The sequence below is a fragment of the Oncorhynchus mykiss genome, chromosome 1 (assembly GCF_057628025.1).
Source record: "Oncorhynchus mykiss isolate SJ-2025 chromosome 1, ASM5762802v1, whole genome shotgun sequence".
Taxonomy (NCBI): domain Eukaryota; kingdom Metazoa; phylum Chordata; class Actinopteri; order Salmoniformes; family Salmonidae; genus Oncorhynchus; species Oncorhynchus mykiss.
In genome coordinates, this window is record NC_143022.1 from 12,025,919 (window position 1) to 12,049,579 (window position 23,661).

A 23,661-nucleotide genomic window follows, 5' to 3' on the forward strand; every position below is an offset into this window, starting at 1 on the left:
TTTTCCACATTTTACAGCCTGAATTTAAAATTAATTAAATTAAGTTTTGTTTTTGTAACTGGCCTACACACAATAACCAATAACCAATAATGTCAGTGACATATTTTTTTAATGAAAAGCTAAAATGTCTTGACTCAATAAGTATTCAACCCCGTTTGCTATGGAAAGCCTAAATAAATTGACTTTTTATGGCTGCAGGGGCAGTATTGAGTAGCTTGGATGAAAGGTGCCCATATCAAACGACCTGCTCCTCAGTCATAGTTGCTAATATTTGCATAGTATTATTAGTATTGGATAGAAAACTCTGAATTTTCTAAAACTGTTTGAATTATGTCTGTGAGTATAACAGAACTCATATAGCAGGCAAAAACCTGAGAAATTACACTTCTTGTTTTTTTTCTGGAGGTGGCAGATTTTCAACCAAGGTTGAAGTTTTTACTTCCCACGCCTTCCACTAGATGTCAGCAGTCAATAGAACTTTGTCTGATGACTCTAATGTGAAGGGGGATAGATTGACACAGGAAATAGTCACCACAGCCATGAGTGGACCATGCTTTCACCAGGCACGTTCACAGGGGAAGGACTTGCGTTCCACCGCTCATCAGAAGTCATTCTAATTCTCCGGTTGGAATGTTATTCAAGATATATGTAAACAACATTCTAAAGATTGATTCAGTACATCGTTTGAAATGTTTCTACTGACTGTTACGGAACTTTTGGACATTTCGTCACGTTATAGTGGACGCGCTTTGTGACTTTGGAATTGTTTACCAAACGCTCTAAACAAAGTAGCTAATTGGACATAAATAACGGACATTTTCGAACAAATCAAGCATTTATTGTGGACCTGGGATTCCTAGGACTGCATTCTGATGAAGTTCATCAAAGGTAAGTAAACATTTATCATGTATTTTCTGGTTTCTGTTGACTTCAACATGGAGGCTAATTTGGCTACTGTTCTGAGTGCCGTCTCAGATTATTGCATGGGTTGCTTTTTCCGTAACCTTTTATTGAAACCTGACACAGCGGTTGCATTAAGGAGAGGTATATCTATAATTCCATGTGTATAACTTATATTATCATCTACATTTATGATGAGTATTTCTGTTGAAACGATGTGGCTATGCAAAATCACTTGATGTTTTTGGAACTAGTGAATCTAACGCGGCAATGTAAACTCAGATTTTTTTTATATAAATATGAACTTTATCAAACAAAACATGCATGTATTGTGTAACATGAAGTCCTATGAGTGTCATCTGATGAAGATAATTCAAGTTTAGTGATTCATTTAATCTTTATTTCTGCTTTTTGTGAATGCTATATTTTGCTGGAAAATGGCTGTGCTTATTGTGGTTTGGTGGAGACCTAACATAATCGTTTTTAGTGCTTTCGCTGAAAAGCCTATTTGAAATCGGACACTTTGGTGGGATTAACAACGAGAATAGCTTTAAAATTATATAAAACACATGTATGTTTTAGGAATTGTACTTATGAGATTTCTGTGGTTTAAATTTTGCGCCCTCTATTTTCACTGGTAGTTGTCATATCGATCCCGATATCGGGATTGCAGCCGTAACAGGTTTTAACAAGTCACATAATAATAAGTTGCATGGACTCAATTGGTCTGCAATAACAGTGTTTAACGTGATTTTTTAATGACTACCTCATCTCTGTAATCCACACCCCTAATGGAACAGCGGGGACCGTGAAGAGACACACACACACAGGCATAGACACACATACACATGATAAAACACACACTCTACACACACGTACACATGGACTTTGTATTGTAGATATGTGATGATAGAGTACTGGCCAGAGGGCACACACTTAATGTGTTGTAAAAAGTGTTATGAAATGTAATATTTAAAATAGTATATAACTGCCTGAATGTTGCTGGACCCAGGAAGAGTAGCAGTTGCCAAGGCAGCAGAGAATGGGGATCCTTAATAAATACAAATACACATACAATTATCTAATTTGAGCAGCGAATTTCAAACACAGATTCAACCACAAAGACCAGGGAGTTTTTCCAATGCCTTGCAAAGAAGAGCACATATTGGTAGATAGGTAAGTCATTTTAAAAGCAGACACTGAATATCCCTTTGAGCATGGTGAAGTTATTAATTACACTTTTGGATGGGATTTCACCATGAAGCCAATGGTGACTTTAAAACAGTTAGAGTTTAATGGCTGTGATAGAAGAAAACTTAGGATGGATAAACAACATTGTGGTTTCTCCACAATTCTAACCTAATTGACAGAGTGAAAAGATGGACGCCTATACAGAATACAAATATTCCTAAACATGCATCATGGGTATGCCTGTAATTGTGAAGGACTGTGGAGTTCTTTAGGATAAAAACAAAACAAAAAACAGAATGGACCTAAGCACAGGCAAAATCCTACAGGAAAACCTGGTTCAGTCTACTTTCCACCAGACACTGGGATATTAATTCACCTTTCAGCAGGACAACACCTGAAACACAAGGCCACATCTACACTGGAGTTTCTTACCAAGAAGACAGTGAATGTTTTTGAGTTACAGTTTGGACTTAAATCTGCTTGAATGTCTATGGCAAGACCTGAAAATTGTTGTCTAGCAATGATCAACAGAGCTTGAAGGATTTATTAAAGAATAATGGTCAAACATTGCACAATCCAGGCGTGGAAAGCTCTTAGAGACGTGCCCAGAAACACTAAAAGCTGTAATCGCTACTAAAGGTGATTCTAACATGTATTGACTCAGGGGGTTGACTACTTATTTAATCAAGATATATGTGTTTTATTTTACTTTAAAAAAAAACTATTTTCAAATTTTTCTTCCATTTTGATATTACAGAGTATTTGGTGTGATTGCTGACAAACAATGACAATTAAATCCATTTCGAATTCCACGTTGTAACAACAAAATTTGGAAAAAGTCAAAGGATGTGAATACTTTCTGAAGGCACTTTAGCTGGGACTGAGATCACAACAAAAGGGATTAAAATGTCAGCAGCAGACAGAGGCAGAGACAGAGAGAGTAACTGGGCAAGCTCTGATAGTGGGCACACACAGGACATTCAACATCAAGAGACTGTTTTCAGAAGATGTCAGGGCTACAGGCTGGTGTTGCAGAGATTGTAGAGCAGCCCACGCTTGATTTGTTCCTCAGGGATTTGGTGGAGATAGAGTCTGGGGAGTTTTTGGTGGAAGAACTGACTCTAGCTTTCTGGAAAGTGAGAAAATGGAGGATGTGTAGGACTGTTTGCAACCACTGACTGGACCGTCTCTGTTGAGTTGTTATGAGCCTAATGGGCAAAGAGAAAAACCTTCCTTAAAACGGTCCTTCAAAAGTTGGGACCTCCTCGCCACAACCATCCCCAACCTGAGGGAGGGTCATAGGTGACATGACCTCTGGAAGTAAAGGTCACATAGACAGGAAATTAAGTTCACATACACAAGAAGCAGTTAAAGGTACATCCAGGAGGGAAACACCACCAAGGAAATACCTTCAAGACAGTGGAAAGAAAATCCTGGAAAGAACTTGACTGTTGTTTGAGAGTTAGACATATCTGGCAGATTTTATATGTCTCTCTTTCAGGTGTCAGCCATTGAAATTAAGTATTTTATCCTGGGTGACGCTAAGGCGCATTATCATTATCATCAAAAGATAGGGAGCAGTAGGTGAAAGTTTCCGAGTGGCAGTGTGTCTCGTACGGGACGAAATCCAATATGGCTGCTGGGGTGAAGGTTGATGGTGTTAAAGTAGGGGTCTTCAACCTTTTCTTGCCCAGAGACCCCTACCGTGGCAAACCGGCAACCCAGAGACCCCCATCATATGTTCACAAAAATGGTCCAATTGACTTGTCTTATCATCAGCTGAATGACAATGGCAAGGAGAAGTAATTAAAATGATAAAATAAATGTATTTGTTAGATTATTTGGTCATCATTTTCACCCCCCCCCCCCAACAGTTATAGTTGTAACTGGATGAGGGAGCGTAAACTCTAACATAGCCTTTATTCCAAACACATTTTTACCAGTAACAGCTGTTTAGCTGGTTAAAAGAGGATTAGCCATGTGTTAGCAAAAATGTACTGTATGTCAAGAAAGCTTACCAGTAGCCAGCCCACTTGTAGCGACTGATACTTGCAGCAGTCCAATGGACGCATCTGGGTTTGGCAGATGCCAGGAGAACGCTACCTGCACCAATGCATAGTGTCAACTGTAAAGTTTGGTGGAGAAGGAATAATGGTATGGGGCTGTTTTTCATGGTTCGGTCTGGAACTAAGGTGCCGCCCTTAGTTCCAGTGAAGGGAAATCTTAATGCTCCAGCATACAATGACATTCTAGACAATTCTGTGTTTTCAACTTTTTTGCCAACAGTTTGGGGAAGGCCCTTTCCTGTTTCAGCATGAGAATGGACCCATGCACAAAGCAAGGTCCATATGCAAATGGTTTGTCGTGATCGGTGTGGAAGAACTTGACTGGCCTGCATGGAGCACAGACCTCAACCCCATCGACACCTTTGGGATGAATTGGAAGCCCAACTGTGAGCCAGGCCTAATCACCCAACATCAATGCCTGACCTCACTAAAGCTCTTACGGCTGAATGGAAGCAGGTCCACGCAGCAATGTTCCAACATCTAGTGGAAAGCGTTCCTTGAAGAGTGGAGGCTGTTATAGCAGCATACTGGGGGAAACTACAAATTAATGCCCATGATTTTGCGAGCAGGGCTCCACATACTTTTGGTCATGTAGTGTATAGCTACATCTCAAGATTTACGGCCATTGGTTGACAGAGAGGATAATTGCAAGATTAAGTTAAACAGCAAGGCAAGCATGAGGAATGTGCATTATTGTGTCGTGCTAGGCTATAAAGTAAATAGGTAAATTACATTTCCGCACATTGCTAATACGAAAGTCATTCTCACTATGCCCGTAGAATGGGAAATGAAGTGAATTATGTTATGCTTACTGGATGAAGTTAAACCAGCATTCAGACCAGCCTTCCTGATTAAACTACATAAATTGTGAAATAAGGTTGACATCGTTATAAAGAACATTTGTTAGTATTTTCTACTGTATGTATGTGACTCAAAATGTGTTTATTCGGTTGTTACTCACAATATTCATAAAAACATATACTTTTTTGGGTTGTTTTACTTTTTAAAATTTTTGCATCAATCAGATCCCCTGTAGTACCCCAGTTTGAATATCCCTGGTTAAAGTAACAAATTAGGCATACGGCTTGTATCAATCTTTTCACAGACCCCCTGAAGTACCCCAGTTTGAATATCCCCTACAGTACCCCAGTTTGAATATCCCTGGTTAAAGTAACAAATTAGGCATACGGCTTGTATCAATCTTTTCACAGACCCCCTGAAGTACCCCAGTTTGAATATCCCCTACAGTACCCCAGTTTGAATATCCCCTGCAATACCTCAGTTTGAATATCCCCTGAAGTACCTCAGTTTGAATATCCCCTGCAATACCTCAGTTTGAATATCCCCTGCAATACCTCAGTTTGAATATCCCCTGCAGTACCCCAGTTTGAATATCCCCTACAGTACCCCAGTTTGAATATCCCCTACAGTACCCCAGTTTGAATATCCCCTGAAGTACCTCCGTTTGAATATCCCCTGCAAGACCTAAGTTTGAATATCCCCTACAGTACCCTAGTTTGAATATCCCCTGAAGTACCTCAGTTTGAATATTCCCTCCAGTACCCCAGTCTGAATATCCCCTGAAGTACCTCATTTTAAATCTCCCCTACAGTACCCCAGTTTGAATATCCCCTACAGTACCCCAGTTTGAATATCCCCTACAGTACCCCAGTTTGAATATCCCCTGAAGTACCTCCGTTTGAATATCCCCTGCAAGACCTCAGTTTGAATATCCCCTACAGTACCCTAGTTTGAATATCCCCTGAAGTACCTCAGTTTGAATATTCCCTCCAGTACCCCAGTTCGAATATCCCCTGAAGTACCTCATTTTAAATCTCCCCTACAGTACCCCATTTTGAATATCCCCTACAGTACCTCAGTTTGAATATCCCCTACAGTACCTCAGTTTGAATATCCCCTACAGTACCCCAGTTTGAATATCCCCTGAAATACCTCAGTTTGAATATCCCTTGAAGTACCCCAGTTTGAATATCCCCTACAGTACCCCAGTTTGAATATCACCTGCAGTACCCCAGTTTGAATATCCCCTGAAATACCTCAGTTTGAATATCCCTTGAAGTACCCCAGTTTGAATATCCCCTACAGTACCCCAGTTTGAATATCCCCTGAAATACCTCAGTTTGAATATCCCTTGAAGTACCCCAGTTTGAATATCCCCTACAGTACCCCAGTTTGAATATCACCTACAGTACCCCAGTTTGAATATCCCCTGAAGTACCTCAGTTTGAATATCCCCTACAGTACCTCAGTTTGAATATCCCCGACAGTACCTCAGTTTGAATATCCCCTACAGTACCCCAGTTTGAATATCCCCTGCATTACCCCAGTTTGAATATCCCCTGAAGTACCTCAGTTTGAATATCCCCTACAGTACCTCAGTTTGAATATCCCCATACAGTACCCCAGTTTGAATATCCCCTGAAATACCTCAGTTTAAATATCCCCTACAGTACCTCAGTTTGAATATCCCCTACAGTACCTCAGTTTGAATATCCCCTACAGTACCTCAGTTTAAATATCCCCTACAGTACCTCAGTTTGAATATCCCCTACAGTACCTCAGTTTGAATATCCCCTACAGTACCTCAGTTTGAATATCCCCATACAGTACCCCAGTTTGAATATCCCCTACAGTACCCCAGTTTGAATATCCCCTGAAGTACCTCCGTTTGAATATCCCCTGCAAGACCTCAGTTTGAATATCCCCTACAGTACCCTAGTTTGAATATCCCCTGAAGTACCTCAGTTTGAATATTCCCTCCAGTACCCCAGTTTGAATATCCCCTGAAGTACCTCATTTTAAATCTCCCCTACAGTACCCCAGTTTGAATATCCCCTACAGTACCTCAGTTTGAATATCCCCTACAGTACCTCAGTTTGAATATCCCCTACAGTACCCCAGTTTGAATATCCCCTGAAATACCTCAGTTTGAATATCCCTTGAAGTACCCCAGTTTGAATATCCCCTACAGTACCCCAGTTTGAATATCCCCTGAAATACCTCAGTTTGAATATCCCTTGAAGTACCCCAGTTTGAATATCCCCTACAGTACCCCAGTTTGAATATCACCTACAGTACCCCAGTTTGAATATCCCCTGAAGTACCTCAGTTTGAATATCCCCTACAGTACCTCAGTTTGAATATCCCCGACAGTACCTCAGTTTGAATATCCCCTACAGTACCCCAGTTTGAATATCCCCTGCATTACCCCAGTTTGAATATCCCCTGAAGTACCTCAGTTTGAATATCCCCTACAGTACCTCAGTTTGAATATCCCCATACAGTACCCCAGTTTGAATATCCCCTGCAGTCCCCCAGTTTGAATATCCCCTGAAATACCTCAGTTTAAATATCCCCTACAGTACCTCAGTTTGAATATCCCCTACAGTACCTCAGTTTGAATATCCCCTACAGTACCTCAGTTTAAATATCCCCTACAGTACCTCAGTTTGAATATCCCCTACAGTACCTAAGTTTGAATATCCCCATACAGTACCCCAGTTTGAATATTCCCTGCAGTACCTCAGTTTGAATATCCCCTGAAATAACTCAGTTTGAATATCCCTTGTTAAAGTACCCAATTAGGCATAAGGTTTGAGGTTCAAGATTGGAGGGGGTGTATTCACAAGGAACCATACAGAACTAAACGTCCAGAAAACTACCTTGAATTTGTCCAATAGAAACTCTCCTAGCAATGGAAACCATTTTGCTACGGTGTGGACCAATGAATACACCCCAGGTGTTTGTGAAATGCTAAATGCAGAGGCTTCCCCCCCTCCATCCCGTCGGCACCTCAGGTCCTCTGTGCACCCATGAAAATATTGGGTGCCTTATTCCCCTTACTAACCGTTAACCACTACACACGGCCTACATCGTTCATTCATTCATTCATTATCTGTGCAAAACATGAGGTAACATGGTAATTAAATCATTAACATAACATTATTCATGATGGTAGATAACATACTGTAGCTACCTTTACTACGCTCAACAACTTTCTTTTAGTATTTTGTCCATTAGTCAGCAGTGTTGACGGTAATGTTATTAGAGGTGTATTCATTATCTGTGAAAACCATGAGGTAACATTGTAATTAAATGATGAATATAACAGTATTAATGATGGTAGCTATCATACTGTAGCTACCTTTACTACTGTCAACCACTTTCTATTAGTTTTTTGTCCAGTAGTCAGCAGTATTGGAGGTAATGTGTTACAAAAGTAATGCTTTACTTAATCCAATTACTGTTGTGGATAACAGAGTAAAGTAACAAATTACTTTTTTTGAATTTCATTTTATTTCAAAATGTAAATAGTGAAACATTAAAGTTATCCTTTTTTAGAAAAAAATTAACTAAATATATTCACGTCACCAAATAATCGATTAAAGCAAACTGTTTTGCAATGAAGGACTACAGTAGCCTCAACAGCACTCTGTAGGGTAGTACCATGGTGTAGCTGGAGGACAGCTTGTGTCCATTCTCCTCTGGGTACATTGACTTCAATACAAAACCTAGGAGGCTTGTGGTCCTCACCCCCTTCCATAGACTTGCACAGTAACTTTGACAATTTCCAGAGGACGTCCTCCAACCTATTAGAGCTCTTGCAGCATGAATTGACATGTTGTGCACCCAATCAAAGGATCAAAGATGAATCTAGTTGACTCAAAGAGAGAAGACAATAGTTGAATAGTTTTGAACAAATTAATTTCTTCAAAAAATGAAGGAGAAGCAAGAGAGTGAGAGATTGTAGCATTTTTTAAAACTTAGCTAGTGAATGCAGCTAGTTTAGCATACTCAAACACTGTTTTTGATTTGGTGACCCCCCCCCCCCAAAAAAAAAAAACATGTAAGATATTTTTTGGGTTGTTTTACTTTTTTAAATTTTTGCATCAATCAGATCCCCTGTAGTACCCCAGTTTGAATATCCCTGGTTAAAGTAACAAATTAGGCATACGGCTTGTATCAATCTTTTCACAGACCCCCTGAAGTACCCTAGTTTGAATATCCCCTACAGTACCCCAGTTTGAATATCCCTGGTTAAAGTAACAAATTAGGCATACGGCTTGTATCAATCTTTTCACAGACCCCCTGAAGTACCCCAGTTTGAATATCCCCTACAGTACCCTAGTTTGAATATCCCCTGCAATACCTCAGTTTGAATATCCCCTGAAGTACCTCAGTTTGAATATCCCCTGCAATACCTCAGTTTGAATATCCCCTGCAATACCTCAGTTTGAATATCCCCTGCAGCACCCCAGTTTGAATATCCCCTACAGTACCCCAGTTTGAATATCCCCTACAGTACCCCAGTTTGAATATCCCCTGAAGTACCTCCGTTTGAATATCCCCTGCAAGACTTCAGTTTGAATATCCCCTACAGTACCCTAGTTTGAATATCCCCTGAAGTACCTCAGTTTGAATATTCCCTCCAGTACCCCAGTTTGAATATCCCCTACAGTACCTCATTTTAAATCTCCCCTACAGTACCCCAGTTTGAATATCCCCTACAGTACCACAGTTTGAATATCCCCTCCAGTACCCCAGTTTGAATATCCCCTGAAGTACCTCCGTTTGAATATCCCCTGCAAGACCTCAGTTTGAATATCCCCTGAAGTACCTCAGTTTGAATATTCCCTCCAGTACCCCAGTTTGAATATCCCCTGAAGTACCTCATTTTAAATCTCCCCTACAGTACCCCAGTTTGAATATCCCCTACAGTACCTCAGTTTGAATATCCCCTACAGTACCTCAGTTTGAATATCCCCTACAGTACCCCAGTTTGAATATCCCCTGAAATACCTCAGTTTGAATATCCCTTGAAGTACCCCAGTTAGAATATCCCCTACAGTACCCCAGTTTGAATATCACCTACAGTACCCCAGCTTGAATATCCCCTGAAATACCTCAGTTTGAATATCCCTTGAAGTACCCCAGTTTGAATATCCCCTACAGTACCCCAGTTTGAATATCCCCTGAAATACCTCAGTTTGAATATCCCTTGAAGTACCCCAGTTTGAATATCCCCTGCAGTCCCCCAGTTTGAATATTCCCTGAAATACCTCAGCTTGAATATCCCCTACAGTACCTCAGTTTGAATATCCCCTACAGTACCTCAGTTTGAATATCCCCTACAGTACCCCAGTTTGAATATCCCCTGCATTACCCCAGTTTGAATATCCCCTGAAGTACCTCAGTTTGAATATCCCCTACAGTACCTCAGTTTGAATATCCCCATACAGTACCCCAGTTTGAATATCCCCTGCAGTCCCCCAGTTTGAATATCCCCTGAAATACCTCAGTTTAAATATCCCCTACAGTACCTCAGTTTGAATATCCCCTACAGTACCTCAGTTTGAATATCCCCTACAGTACCTCAGTTTGAATATCCCCATACAGTACCCCAGTTTGAATATTCCCTGCAGTACCTCAGTTTGAATATCCCCTGAAATAACTCAGTTTGAATATCCCTTTTAAAGTACCCAATTAGACATAAGGTTTGAGGTTCAAGATTGGAGGGGGTGTATTCACGAGGAACCATACAGAACTAAACGGGCAGAGAACTACCTTGAATTTGTCCAATAGAAACTCTCCTAGCAATGGAAACCATTTTGCTACGGTGTGGACCAATGAATACACCCCAGGTGTTTGTGAAATGCTAAATGCAGAGGCTTCCCCCCCTCCATCCCGTCGGCACCTCAGGTCCTCTGTGCACCCATGAAAATATTGGGTGCCTTATTCCCCTTACTAACCGTTAACCACTACACACGGCCTACATCGTTCATTCATTCATTATCTGTGCAAAACATGAGGTAACATGGTAATTAAATCATTAACATAACATTATTCATGATGGTAGATAACATACTGTAGCTACCTTTACTACGCTCAACAACTTTCTTTTAGTATTTTGTCCATTAGTCAGCAGTGTTGACGGTAATGTTATTAGAGGTGTATTCATTATCTGTGAAAACCATGAGGTAACATTGTAATTAAATGATGAATATAACATTATTAATGATGGTAGCTAACATACTGTAGCTACCTTTACTACTGTCAACCACTTTCTATTCGTTTTTTGTCCAGTAGTCAGCAGTATTGGAGGTAATGTGTTACAAAAGTAATGCTTTACTTAATCCAATTACTGTTGTGGATAACAGAGTAAAGTAACAAATTACTTTTTTTGAATTTCATTTTATTTCAAAATGTAAATAGTGAAACATTAAAGTTATCCTTTTTTAGAAAAAAATTAACTAAATATATTCACGTCACCAAATAATCGATTAAAGCAAACTGTTTTGCAATGAAGGACTACAGTAGCCTCAACAGCACTCTGTAGGGTAGTACCATGGTGTAGCTGGAGGACAGCTTGTGTCCATTCTCCTCTGGGTACATTGACTTCAATACAAAACCTAGGAGGCTTGTGGTCCTCACCCCCTTCCATAGACTTGCACAGTAACTTTGACAATTTCCAGAGGACGTCCTCCAACCTATTAGAGCTCTTGCAGCATGAATTGACATGTTGTGCACCCAATCAAAGGATCAAAGATGAATCTAGTTGACTCAAAGAGAGAGAAGACAATAGTTGAATAGTTTTGAACAAATTAATTTCTTCAAAAAATGAAGGAGAAGCAAGAGAGTGAGAGATTGTAGCATTTTTTAAAACTTAGCTAGTGAATGCAGCTAGTTTAGCATACTCAAACACTGTTTTTGATTTGGTGACCCCCCCCCCCCCCAAAAAAAAAAACATGTAAGATATTTCCTAACAACAAACCATGGGTGATCAAAGAATTGAAAGTGGTGCTTACCACAAGAAACATGTCTTTGCCTCCGGGAATCCACTCGAAAGAAAAGCGATACAGAGAGGTGAACAAAGAGATGAAAAAGGCGAGATGCCAGTACAAGGATAAGGTGCAACAGATAATGTCACAGGGAGACTCTCGGTCTGCCTGATTGTGCATTAAGAATATGGCAAAACGTCCTCTTCAAAGGGAGGCAACGTATTGATCCCTGCCTGGACAAGAGGGTGTGCCTCTCTACAGCCAATGAACTAAAGAAGTTCTTCACCCGCTTTGAAACAGGGGGCGGCCCAACTCCCCTTGCCTGTCTGGAGGAGGAAGTCATGGCAACCGAGAGTATGCTTGTCATCAATGAGGAAGTCGTACAACGAGTGTTCAAAAGCACTGGAGTACGAAAGAGCCCGGGGCCTGATAACATAAGTGGTCATGTCTTGAAACACTGTTCCACTCAGCTGAGGGTTTTTTTCTGCTCTGTGTTTCAGCGGTCCCAAGATACGTTGGAAATTCCATCTCTATGGAAAAAATCTATTGCTGTACCTGTCCCCTTATTCCTTCCGTTCATCTTCTGCACATCTATCACTCCATTGTTTAATTGCTATACTGTAATTATTTTGCCACTATGGCCTATTTATTGCCTTTTACCCCCCTTATCCTACCTCATTTCCACACACTGTATATAGACTTTTTCTATTGTATGATTGACTGTATGTTTGTTTATTCCATGTGCAACTCTGTGTTGTTGTTTGTGTCGCACTGCTTTGCTTCATCTTGGCCAGGTCGCAGTTGTAAATGAGAACGTGTTCTCAACTAGCCTACCTGGTTAAATAAAGGTGAAATAAAAAAATAAAAAAATAAATAACATGGATCACCAACTTCCTAACTGATAGGTCTCAGCAGGTACGAGTTGGCAACACACTCTCGGAGGTGCGCGCTACCTCAGTTGGAACCCCACAGGGCAGTGTTCTTTCACCAGTACTATACATACTGTATACAGACAGCTGCTGGAGCCGTTTCCCGTGACGCCACCTGATGAAATATTCTGACGTTACTGCTTTAGTCAGTCTTCTCGAAGGGGATGAAATGGAGCACAGACGAGCTCTGAATGATTTTACTGTCTGGTGTGAGTCATCCCATCTAAAATAAAATACATAAAAAACAAAGGACATGGTGATTGACTTTCGAAGAAACCCTTCCATTCACTGCTAAAAGGTGAGCCCATTGAAATAATGGAGGAGGAGTACAAATACCTTGGGCTAGTCATTGACAACAAGCTGTCCTGGAATCAGTGTACAGAATATATTTTTAAGAAAGGCCAACAAAGACTGTATTTGCTGTGGAAACTGCACTTTTTTAATGTTGATCTAACCATCATGGTTCTCTTTTATAAATCATCAATTGAGAGCATTCTGTCCTACTGCTTGACCTAATGGTGAATATCAAGGTTGCACAGAAAAATAGGTTGGGCAAGATAGTCAGGTACCCTCTTATTCCAAATGCAATTCTGCAACTTATTGCACTTAATACTTACGCTATGAAACTGAACTTACCCTGCCTATTTGCTTGTAAATATCCTTGGCTATTTATTTAACATTTTTAGATGTGATATGTTTTATGACTGCTGCAAGATGAATTGCCTCTCTGAGGACATTCATGTTTTCTCAATCGGAATTTGCATGATGGTAGTGGGTTTACTAACGGGTTAGTTTAGTATCTATGTTGACTATGACGCTAATATGGTTACAATGATGTAGGCCGTGTGTAGTGGTTAACGGTTATGATATGAAGGTTTGGCTTGAAAAGGTTTTATCACCTGGTAACAGAAAGCTGATGTGTTGTGCACTGAATTCCACAAGCAAAGTCCACAAAAGGTAAGAGGAGGAGATAGTGTAGATGCGAGAAGGAATACAATGATCAAAGGTATTATGCTGTTATGTGGCTGCAATGAAATTAAACTGTGTTTCCGTGTAATCCACCGATTCTGTTGAAAAACGTTTCTCGAACGGAAGCAAACGGATTGAAACGGGGATAAACATACCTACATTTTTCCAAGAAAAACTCTTGATTGCAAATGATGGACTAATGATTACACCCAAGATCAATAGATGCAGGCAAGAGTGTGCAAGGCTGTATTGTCATACCCTGATCTGTTTCACCTGTTTTTGTGATTGTCTCCACCCACCTCCAGGTGTGACCCATCTAATTCCTGTGTTCTCCGTTTGTCTGTTGCCATTTCGTCTTGATATCGGGCCCTCTTCACGACTGTCTTTGTGTATTTGGACCATGATCGTTTGTTGGTGATGTGGACACCAAGGAACTTGAAGCTCTAGACCTGCTCCACTACAGTTCTGTCGATGTGAATAGAGGCATGCCCAGCCCTCCTTTTCCTGTTGTCCACAATCAGCTCTTTTGTCTTGATCACGTTGAGGGAGAGGTTGTTGCCAGGTCTATTGACCTCTTTCCTGTAGGCAATCTCATAAACACAGCAACAAAAGAAACTTCCCTTTGTCAGGACCCTGTCTTCCAAAGATAATTCGTAAAAATTAAAATAACTTCACAATCTTCATTGTAAGGGGTTTAAAGCACTGTTTCACATGCTTGTTCAATGAACCATAAACAATTAATGAACATGCACCTGTGGATCGGTTGTTAAGACACTAACAGCTTACAGACGGTAAGCAATTAAGGTCAGAGTTATGAAAACTTAGGACACTAAAGAGGCCTTTCTACTGACTCTGAAAAACACCAAAAGAAAGATGCCCATGGTCCCTGCTCATCAGTGTATACGTACCTTAGGCATGCTACAAGGAGGCATGAGGACTGCAGATGTGGCCAGGGCAATAAATGACCATGTCCGTACTGTGAGACGCCTAAGACAGTGCTACAGGGAGACAGGACGGACAGCTGATCATCCTTGCAGTGGCAGACCACATGTAACAACACCTGCACAGGATCGGTACAGCCGAACATCACACCTGAGGGACAGATACAGGATGTAAACGACAACTGCACGAGTTACACCAGGAATGCCCAATCCCTCAATCAGTGCTCAGACTGTCTGCAACAGGCTGAGAGAGGCTGGACTGAGGGCTTGTAGGCCTGTTGTAAGGCTGGTCCTCACCAGACATCACCGGCAACAACGTTGCCTATGGGCACAAACCCACCGTCACTGGACCAGATAGGACTGGCAAAAAGTGCTCTTCACTGATGAGTTGTGGTTTTGTCTCACCAGGGGTGATTGTCGGATTCGCGTTTATCATCGAAGGAATAAGCTTTACACTGAGGCATGTACTCTGGAGCGGGATCGATTTGGAGGTGGAGGGTCCGTCGTGGTCTGGGGCGGTGTGTCACAGCATCATCAGTCTGAGATTGTTGTTATTGCAGGCAATCTCAACGCTGTGCGTTACAGGGAAGTCATCCTCCCTCATGTAGTACCCATCCTGCAGGCTCATCCTGACATGACCCTCCGGCATGACAATGCCACCAGCCATACTGCTTGTTCTGTGCATGATTTCCTGCAAGACAGGAATGTTAGTGTTCTGACATGGCCAGCGAAGAGTCCGGATCTCAACCCCATTGAGCGCGTCTGAGACCTGTTGGATCGGAGGGTGAAGGCTAGGGCCATTCACCCCAGAAATATCTGGGAACTTGCAGGTGCCTTGATGGAAGAGTGGTGTAACATCTCACAACAATAACTGGCAAAACTGGTGCAGTCCATGAGGAGGAGATGCACTGCAGTACTTAGTCCACACCAGATACTGACTGTTGCTCTTGATTTTGAACCCCTTTGTTCAGGGACACATTATTCAATTTATGTTAGTCACATGTCATTGGAACTTGTTCAGTTTATGTCTCAGTTGTTGAAATTTGTTATGTTCATACAAATATTTACACATGTTTAGTTTGCTGAAAATAAACGCAGTTGTCAGCGAAAGGAAGTTTCTTTGTTTGCTGAGTTTAGTTGTCGTTGATCAGGCCTACCACCGTTGTGTCATCTGCAAACTTAATGATGGTGCTTTAGTCATACTTGGCCCGAAGTCGTGGGTGATCAGGGAGTACAGGAGTGGACTAAGCATGCACCCCTGAGGGGCCCCCGTGTTACCACCTGGGAGCGGCCCGTCAGGATGTCCAGGATCCAGTTGCAGACGGAGGTGTTTAGTCCCAGAGTCCTAAGCTTAGTGATGAGCTGTAGTCAATGAACAGCATTCTCAATTAGGTGTTCCTATTGTCCAGGTGTGAAAGGGCAGTGTGTAGTGCAATAGAGATTGGTCATCTGTTGATCTGTTGGGGCTGTATGCAAATTTCAGTGATTCTAAGATTTATGGGATGATGGTGCTGATGTGAGCCATAACCAGCCTTTCAAAGCCCAGGCTACAGACGTGAGTGCTAAGGGTTGGTGGTCATTTAGCCAGGTTACAGTGGCGTTCTTGGGCACAGGGACAATGGTGGTCTGCTTGAAACATGTAGGTTTTACAGACTCGGTCAGCGACAGGTTGAAAATGTCAGTGAAAACACTTGCCAGTTGGTCAGCGCATGCTCTGAGGACACGTCCTGGTAATCCGTCTGTCCCTGCGGCCTTGTGAATGTTGACCTGTTTATAACCAGAACTGGCGGCTCGAGAGAATTTTGAATGAAAAGATTGGAAATCTGTAGAGATGTTTGGCTTACATTATGAATGGCTAATTAAGCAGCACATATAATACAACAAACCTAACACAAACCTAATACAAACCTGAGTTAGTAAGTAGCCTGTCTTTGGTAGAGCCGCATGGCTTGCCTTGCTCCCTCTGACAGCCAAACAAATGGTGAGATTTAACGTTTTGTTTTCATTAAGGTAATGCAAAGTAATATAACTACGTAATATGACACATTACTTTCCACAAAAAGTAACATGTTACTTTTGTTAAATGATACATGTTAAATGTTACAACTAATCCCAACACAATTAGTCAGCAGTTACATTTTCAAGATAAATAACTTTCTGTAGAGCAAACAAGTTGCCTTGATGCAACATTTTAAAGTGTAGTAAAATGGTGTTTATACTGTATATATTTTTTGACATGTTTCAATCTCCACTGTTGTATTCGGTGGCCACAATCAACCAATCAAGCTTTGAAGAGGGTGACTTTGAAAAGGGCCCCAAACGATTGCCAATTGTAAAGCAAAGCAACCATTTGGAAAGCCACTATTCTCTATACAGAACGTGTACAGTATGTGAGTTTCCACTTGCCATTGTAATCCCTGAATATAATTCCAGGCTAAGGTGGATACACAGGTTTGCTGTTACTGTGTATGGGCCATCACCGTGCTCTATTTTACATATCATTAGCTTTTGATTAACTCATAAACTTACCTCACCTGTCTTCCCCATGCATTAACTTTTTATGGCTGCAGGGGCAGTATTGAGTAGCTTGGATGAAAAGGTGCCCATTGTAAACGGCCATCTCCTCAGTCTCAGTTGCTAATATATGCATATTATTATTAGTATTGGATAGAAAACACTCTGAAGTTTCTAAAACTGTTTGAATTATGTCTGTGAGTATAACAGAACTCTTATTGCAGGCAAAAACCTGTTAAATTCCACTTCCTGTTTTCTTTTTTTCTGGGGGTGGCAGATCTTCAACCAAGCCCTCATTGAAATTATTGCGAGATATGGATGAGTTTTCACTTCCTACGCCTTCCACTAGATGTCAACAGTCAATAGAACTTTATCTGATGACTAATAGGAAGGGGGGTCAAATGACACAGGAAATAGGCACCACTGCCATGAGTGGACCATGCATTCACTATGCACGTTCACAGGGGAAGGACCTGCGTTCCACCGGTCATCTGAAGTCATTCTCATTCTCCGGTTGGAATGTTATTCAAGATATATGAAAACAACATTCTAAAGACTGACTCAGTACATCGTTTAACATGTTTCTACTGACTGTTACGGAACTTTTGGACATTTCGTCACGTTATAGTGGACGCGCTTTGTGACTTTGGAATTGTTTACCAAACGCGCTAACCAAAGTAGCTAATTGGACATAAATAACGGACATTTTTGAACAAATCAAGCATTTATTGTGGACCTGGGATTCCTAGGACTGCATTCTGATGAAGTTCATCAAAGGTAAGGAAACATTTATCATGTATTTTCTGGTTTCTGTTGACTCCAACATGGCGGCTAATTTGGCTTCTGTTCTGAGCGTCATCTCAGATTATTGCATGTGTTGCTTTTTCCGTAAAAATGTATTGAAATCTGACACAGTGGTTGCATTAAGGAGAGGTATATCTATAATTCCATGTGTATAACTTGTATTATCTACATTTATGATTAATATTTCTGTTGAAACGATGTGGCTATGCAAAGTCACTTGATGTTTTTGGAACTAGTGAATCTAAATAGCGAATGTAAACTCAGATTTTTTGATATAAATATGAACTTTATCAAACAAAACATGCATGTATTGTGTCACATAAAGTCCTATGAGTGTCATCTGATGAAGATAATTCAAGTTTAGTGATTCATTTTATCTTTATTTCTGCTTTGTGTGAATGCTATATTTCGCTGGAAAATGTCTGTGCTTATTGTGGTTTGGTGGAGACCTAACATAATCGTTTGTAGTGCTTTTGCTGAAAAGAAAAACCTATTTGAAATCAGGACACTTTGGTGGGATTAACAACAAGATTACCTTTAAAATAATATAAATGTAACGATCGTCGTAAGAAGCGGACCAAAGCGAAGCGTGGTGTGAATGCATCATTTTAATGGATGACGAAAACAAAGTAAACTGAACAAAACAATAAATTAACAATGACCGTGAAGCTATATACGAAATGTGCTGACACAAGCAACTAACATAGACAATCACCCACAACCCAAAATGACAAAACAGGCTACCTAAATACGGTTCCCAATCAGAGACAACGACTAACACCTGCCTCTGATTGAGAACCATATCAGGCCGAACACAGAAACAGACAAACTAGACATACAACATAGAATGCCCACTCAGATCACACCCTGACCAAACAAAACATAGAAGCAAACTATAGTCAGGGCGTGACAATAAAACACATGTATGTTTTAGGAATTGTAATTATGAGATTTCTGTGGTTTGAATTTGGCGCCCTCTATTTTCACTGGTAGTTGTCATATCGATCCCGGTATTGGGTATAACCAGTTAAACCTGGTATTAGCACACCTCCCCAGTCTTCCCCATGCAGTAAACCTGGTATTACCAACCCTCCCCAGTCTTCCCCATGCAGTAAACCTGTTATTACCAACCCTCCCCAGTCTTCACCATGCAGTAAACCTGGTATGACCAACCCTCAAGTCTTCCCCATGCAGTAAACCTGGTATTACCAACCTTCCCCAGTCTTCCCCATGCAGTAAACCTGGTATTACCAACCCTCCCCAGTCTTCCCCATGCAGTAAACCTGGTATTACCAACCCTCAACAGTCTTCCCCATGCAGTAAACCTGGTATTACCAACCCTCAGTCTTCCCCATGCAGTAAACCTAGTATTACCAACCCTCAACAGACTCCCACATGCAGTAAACCTGGTATGACCAACCCTCAGTCTTCCCCCATGCAGTAAACCTGGTATTACCAACCCTCAACAGACTTCCACATGCAGTAAACCTGGTATGACCAACCCTCAGTCGTCCCCATGCAGTAAACCTGGTATTACCAACCCTCAACAGACTTCCACATGCAGTAAACCTGGTATTACCAACCCTCAACAGTCTTCCCCATGCAGTAAACATGGTATTACCAACCCTCAACAGTCTTGCCTCTGAATCTTATATAAATTCATAACTTTTTCCCCTCCTGTCTGCATTACTCTCAAAGAAAAAAAGGGCCTTGTGTTCTGCTATTCCCCTTACAGTAATTTCCTACCATGTACACCCACTTCTAGGCTATTGTATGAAGGCAAAAGAGCAGTACATGCTCGGCAGTAAAATGTAAGGCAACCCTTAGCGTGGAGGCTGTTGTATTAACAAAATGCTATCATAAGGATTGACATAACACTTTCCATGACCGATGAAAACAAATGCAATCTTTGTAATAATGCCGACAGTGTTGTTAAAATTCTTAGCTAGCTGAATGGAGCAATTTTCACTTTGAGCACCTGCCCCCAAACCCTGTTCTTAGATGATGGAGATGATAAATTAGGATAAGGAATGAAAATTTGTTGAGAAAGATGTTGCTGACAATGTCGGCGGAGGAAGAAGGATACTCACAGAGAATGGTTAACAACAACAAATGTTCATTTAATGCATAAATGCTAGCTGCTCTATTTCTTTCATCACTTACTCATTACCTGGAATGTCCTTGGGGGATGTAAACAAATAATGATTTTTCTGAATGCAACAGGCTTCCAGGTGGATTGCTGAGGGGCTATTTCATCCTATTTATTTCCACTATCAACTGAATGAATAGGGTTGCTTTAACGATGAAGGTCATATGACTAAGGTTGAGTTTACTGTATCTTCAGTATATTTTAAGAGTTTTATTCCAAAATGCTATCTATCCATTCTCAGAAATGTTGTTAAATGTGCTTTCATTGTTTAAAAAAATTCTGAAAGAGATTGGTGTTTTTTTCATTATCTAATCATGGCATGGGGTTGTTCAATAACAACTGTATTTGTTTAAAATCTATCGCTTGATGGTTTGATTTCAGAGGGACAAATAATCATGTTTGTTTAAAAATAAAACAAATCTGCCTCACTCTCAGATAAATAAGTAGTGCTGCTAGGTTTTACACAGTCAAATGTAATAAATAACAAAATGTTTAATAAAGAGCTGTACAAATGATACTTTTGCGACATCAATATTTAAAAAATAAATTAATAAATACAAATAATTTAATACAGTAACATGAGATCTGTGTAGAGTAGTAGTCCCAGAGTAGCCAAGGGAGGTGATATGTGGGATATTCTGGATACGAAAACTCACAAAAATGAAGGATTACGGCGAGACTAAAGCTCAGCCCCTCAATAGGGTTCATACTGCAGCTAAAATTAGCCCTAAATGCTAAACAGCATAACTATGAATCACCCCTTTTCCAGCTTTAAACAGAGCATCACTCTCCCCTTACTGGGACTAAAGAGAGTCAACCAAAACAGCCTAAATCAACTGCCTGTACATTCAGGACAGCACACAAACAAACTGCTATAGAGCACATTGTAAAATGGTGCTCAATCCCAAACTGAGAGAAAAGGACAATGTTTATCCCTTTTCTCCTCAACCCCACCCACACTTATTAATCAATGAGAATTAGCATTTAATTAGGATAACTTTACTAATTAGACCAGATAACACTATGGAAAACATGATTTAAGATAGTTACATGAAATAGAACATGATTAGAACTACTACTCAGGAAGACTGAAAGCATGGGTGAACTACACGCTAATTATCTTTTTCCTTTAACGAGTCCGACGAGAAGGATATCCTGCTTTCACTGGAACAGGCTCAGATCCACGCCTTTTGCGTGAAGAAAAGATGCCGAAAAAGGGGCCGCAGATCGGGCATCCCTCTGAGAATCCGGAGGCGAACGAGTAAACTCTCACTGCCTTCCTTCCTTCTTGCTAAAGTGCAATCATTGTAAAATAAAATTGATGACCTGCGAATAAGATTATCCTACCAACAGGACATTAAAAACTGTAACATTTTATGTTTCACCGAGATGTGGCTGAACGAAGATACGGACAATATAGAGCTAACGGGATTTTCCATGCACCGGCAGAACATATATGCTACCTCTGCTAAGACGAGGGGTGGAGGTGTGTGTCTTTTTGTCAATAACAAGAAGTCTCGAAGTATTGCTCGCCTGAGGTAGAGTACCTTATGATAAGCTGAAGACCACACTATCCACCAATATCAGGCATCAAGGTAAGACCCAGATGCCGACGGTCGAAGTAACAATGTTTATTGTAGCAACAGGGACAGGCAAAGACAGGTCAACGCAAGCAGGGGTCGAAAATCCAGGGTAAGGCAAAGGTACAGGACGGCAGGCAGACTAAGGGGCAGGGACAGGCAGAGTTCAGTAATCCAGAGGTGGAGCAAAGGTACAGGGCAGCAGGCGGGCTCAGGGTCAGGTAGAGAGGTCAGGCAGGCGGGTACAGGGTCAGGACAGGCAAAGGTCAAAAACCAGGAGGACTAGGAAAGAAAGGCTGGGAAACGATAGGAGCTGACAGGAAAACCGCTGGTTAGCTTGAACGAACAAGACAGACTGGCAACAAACAGACAGAGAACACAGGTATAAATACACAGGGGATAATAGGGAAGATGGGGAACACCTGGAGGGGGGTGGAGACAAGCACAAGGACAGGTGAAACAGATCAGGGTGTGACAACCAAGAGAGTTCTCATCTGTATTATTCATAGCCGTCTATTTACCACCACAAAATGAAGCTGGCACTAAGACCGCTCTCAACCAACTCTATAAGGCCATAAGCAAAGAAGAAAATGCTCCCCAAAAGCGGCGCTCCAAGTGGCCGGGGACTTTAACACAGGCAAACATAAATCAGTTATCACATTTTTACCAGCATGTCACATATGCAACCAGGGAAAACAAAATCATAGAACACCTTTACTCCTTATACAAAGCTCTCCCCCTGTCACATTCTGACCTTAGTTCCTTTGTTTTGTCTTTGTTTTAGTATGGTCAGGGCGTGAGTTGGCGTGGGCAGTCTATGTTCTTTTTTTTATGATTTGGGATTTCTGTGTTTGGCCTGGTATGGTTCTCAATCAGAGACAGCTGTCAATTGTTGTCCCTGATTGAGAACCATATTTAGGTAGCCTGGTTTCACCTTTGAGTTGTGGGTGATTATTTTTCAGTTTCAGTGTTTGCACCATTCGGGACTGTTTCGGTTTGCATTTTGATTCTCTTGTTCCTTTGTATTTTGTATTGATTTTCCATTAAATCACATTATGTATACATACCACCCTGCATTTTGGTCCTCCGCTACTTCCTACTACTCATCCTCAGAGAAGGAAGGAGAAACCCGTTACATCCCGCCCTCCATTAGGCAAATCTTACCATAATTATATCCTCCTGATTCCTGTTTACAAGCAAAAATTAAAGCAGGAAGTACCAGTGACCCGCTCAATACGGAAGTGGTCAGATGACGCGGATGTTCCACTACAGGACTGTTTTGCTAGCACAGTTCCTGGACTCATCCAATGGCATTGAGGAGTACACACAACCTCAGTCATCGGCTTCATCAATAAGTGCATCAATGACGTCGTCCCCACAGTGACTGTACGTACATATCCCAACCAGAAGCCATGGATTACAGGCAACATCTGCATCGAGCTAAAGGCTAGAGCTGCCACTTAAGGAGTGGGAGACTAATCCGGAAGCTTATAAGAAATCCCGCTATGCCCTCAGATGAACCGTCAAACAAGCAAAGCGTCAATACAGGATTAAGATTGAATCATACTACACTGGTTCTGACGCTCATCGGATGTGGCAGGGCTTGAAAACTATTACAGACTACAAAGGGAAACACAGACGTGAGCTGCCCAGTGACGCAAGCCTACAAGACGAGCTAAATTCCTTTTATGCTCGCTTTGAGGCAAGCAACACTGAAGCATACACAAGAGCACCAGCTTCTCTGGATGACTGTGATAACACTCTCGGTAGCCAATGTGAACAAATTCTTTAAACAGGTCAAAATTCGCAATGCCGCTGG

General features: G+C 41.2%; 1 long non-coding RNA gene across 4 annotated transcripts in view; it reads left to right on the top strand.

The window, feature by feature from the left end:
- Nucleotides 1-538: 538 nt before the first annotated feature.
- LOC149985409 (uncharacterized) overlaps nt 539-23,661 on the top strand; it is a 319,128-nt gene continuing 296,005 nt past the window's right edge. Inside the window, exon 1 of one of the 4 annotated variants that reach the window (XR_016497555.1) lies at nt 539-888. This is a non-coding gene — a long non-coding RNA (uncharacterized LOC149985409). Of the gene's footprint in view, nt 889-17,572; nt 18,087-23,661 lie in introns of those variants that run through there. The other 3 variants (XR_016497544.1, XR_016497553.1, XR_016497554.1) reach the window with 3 other exon arrangements.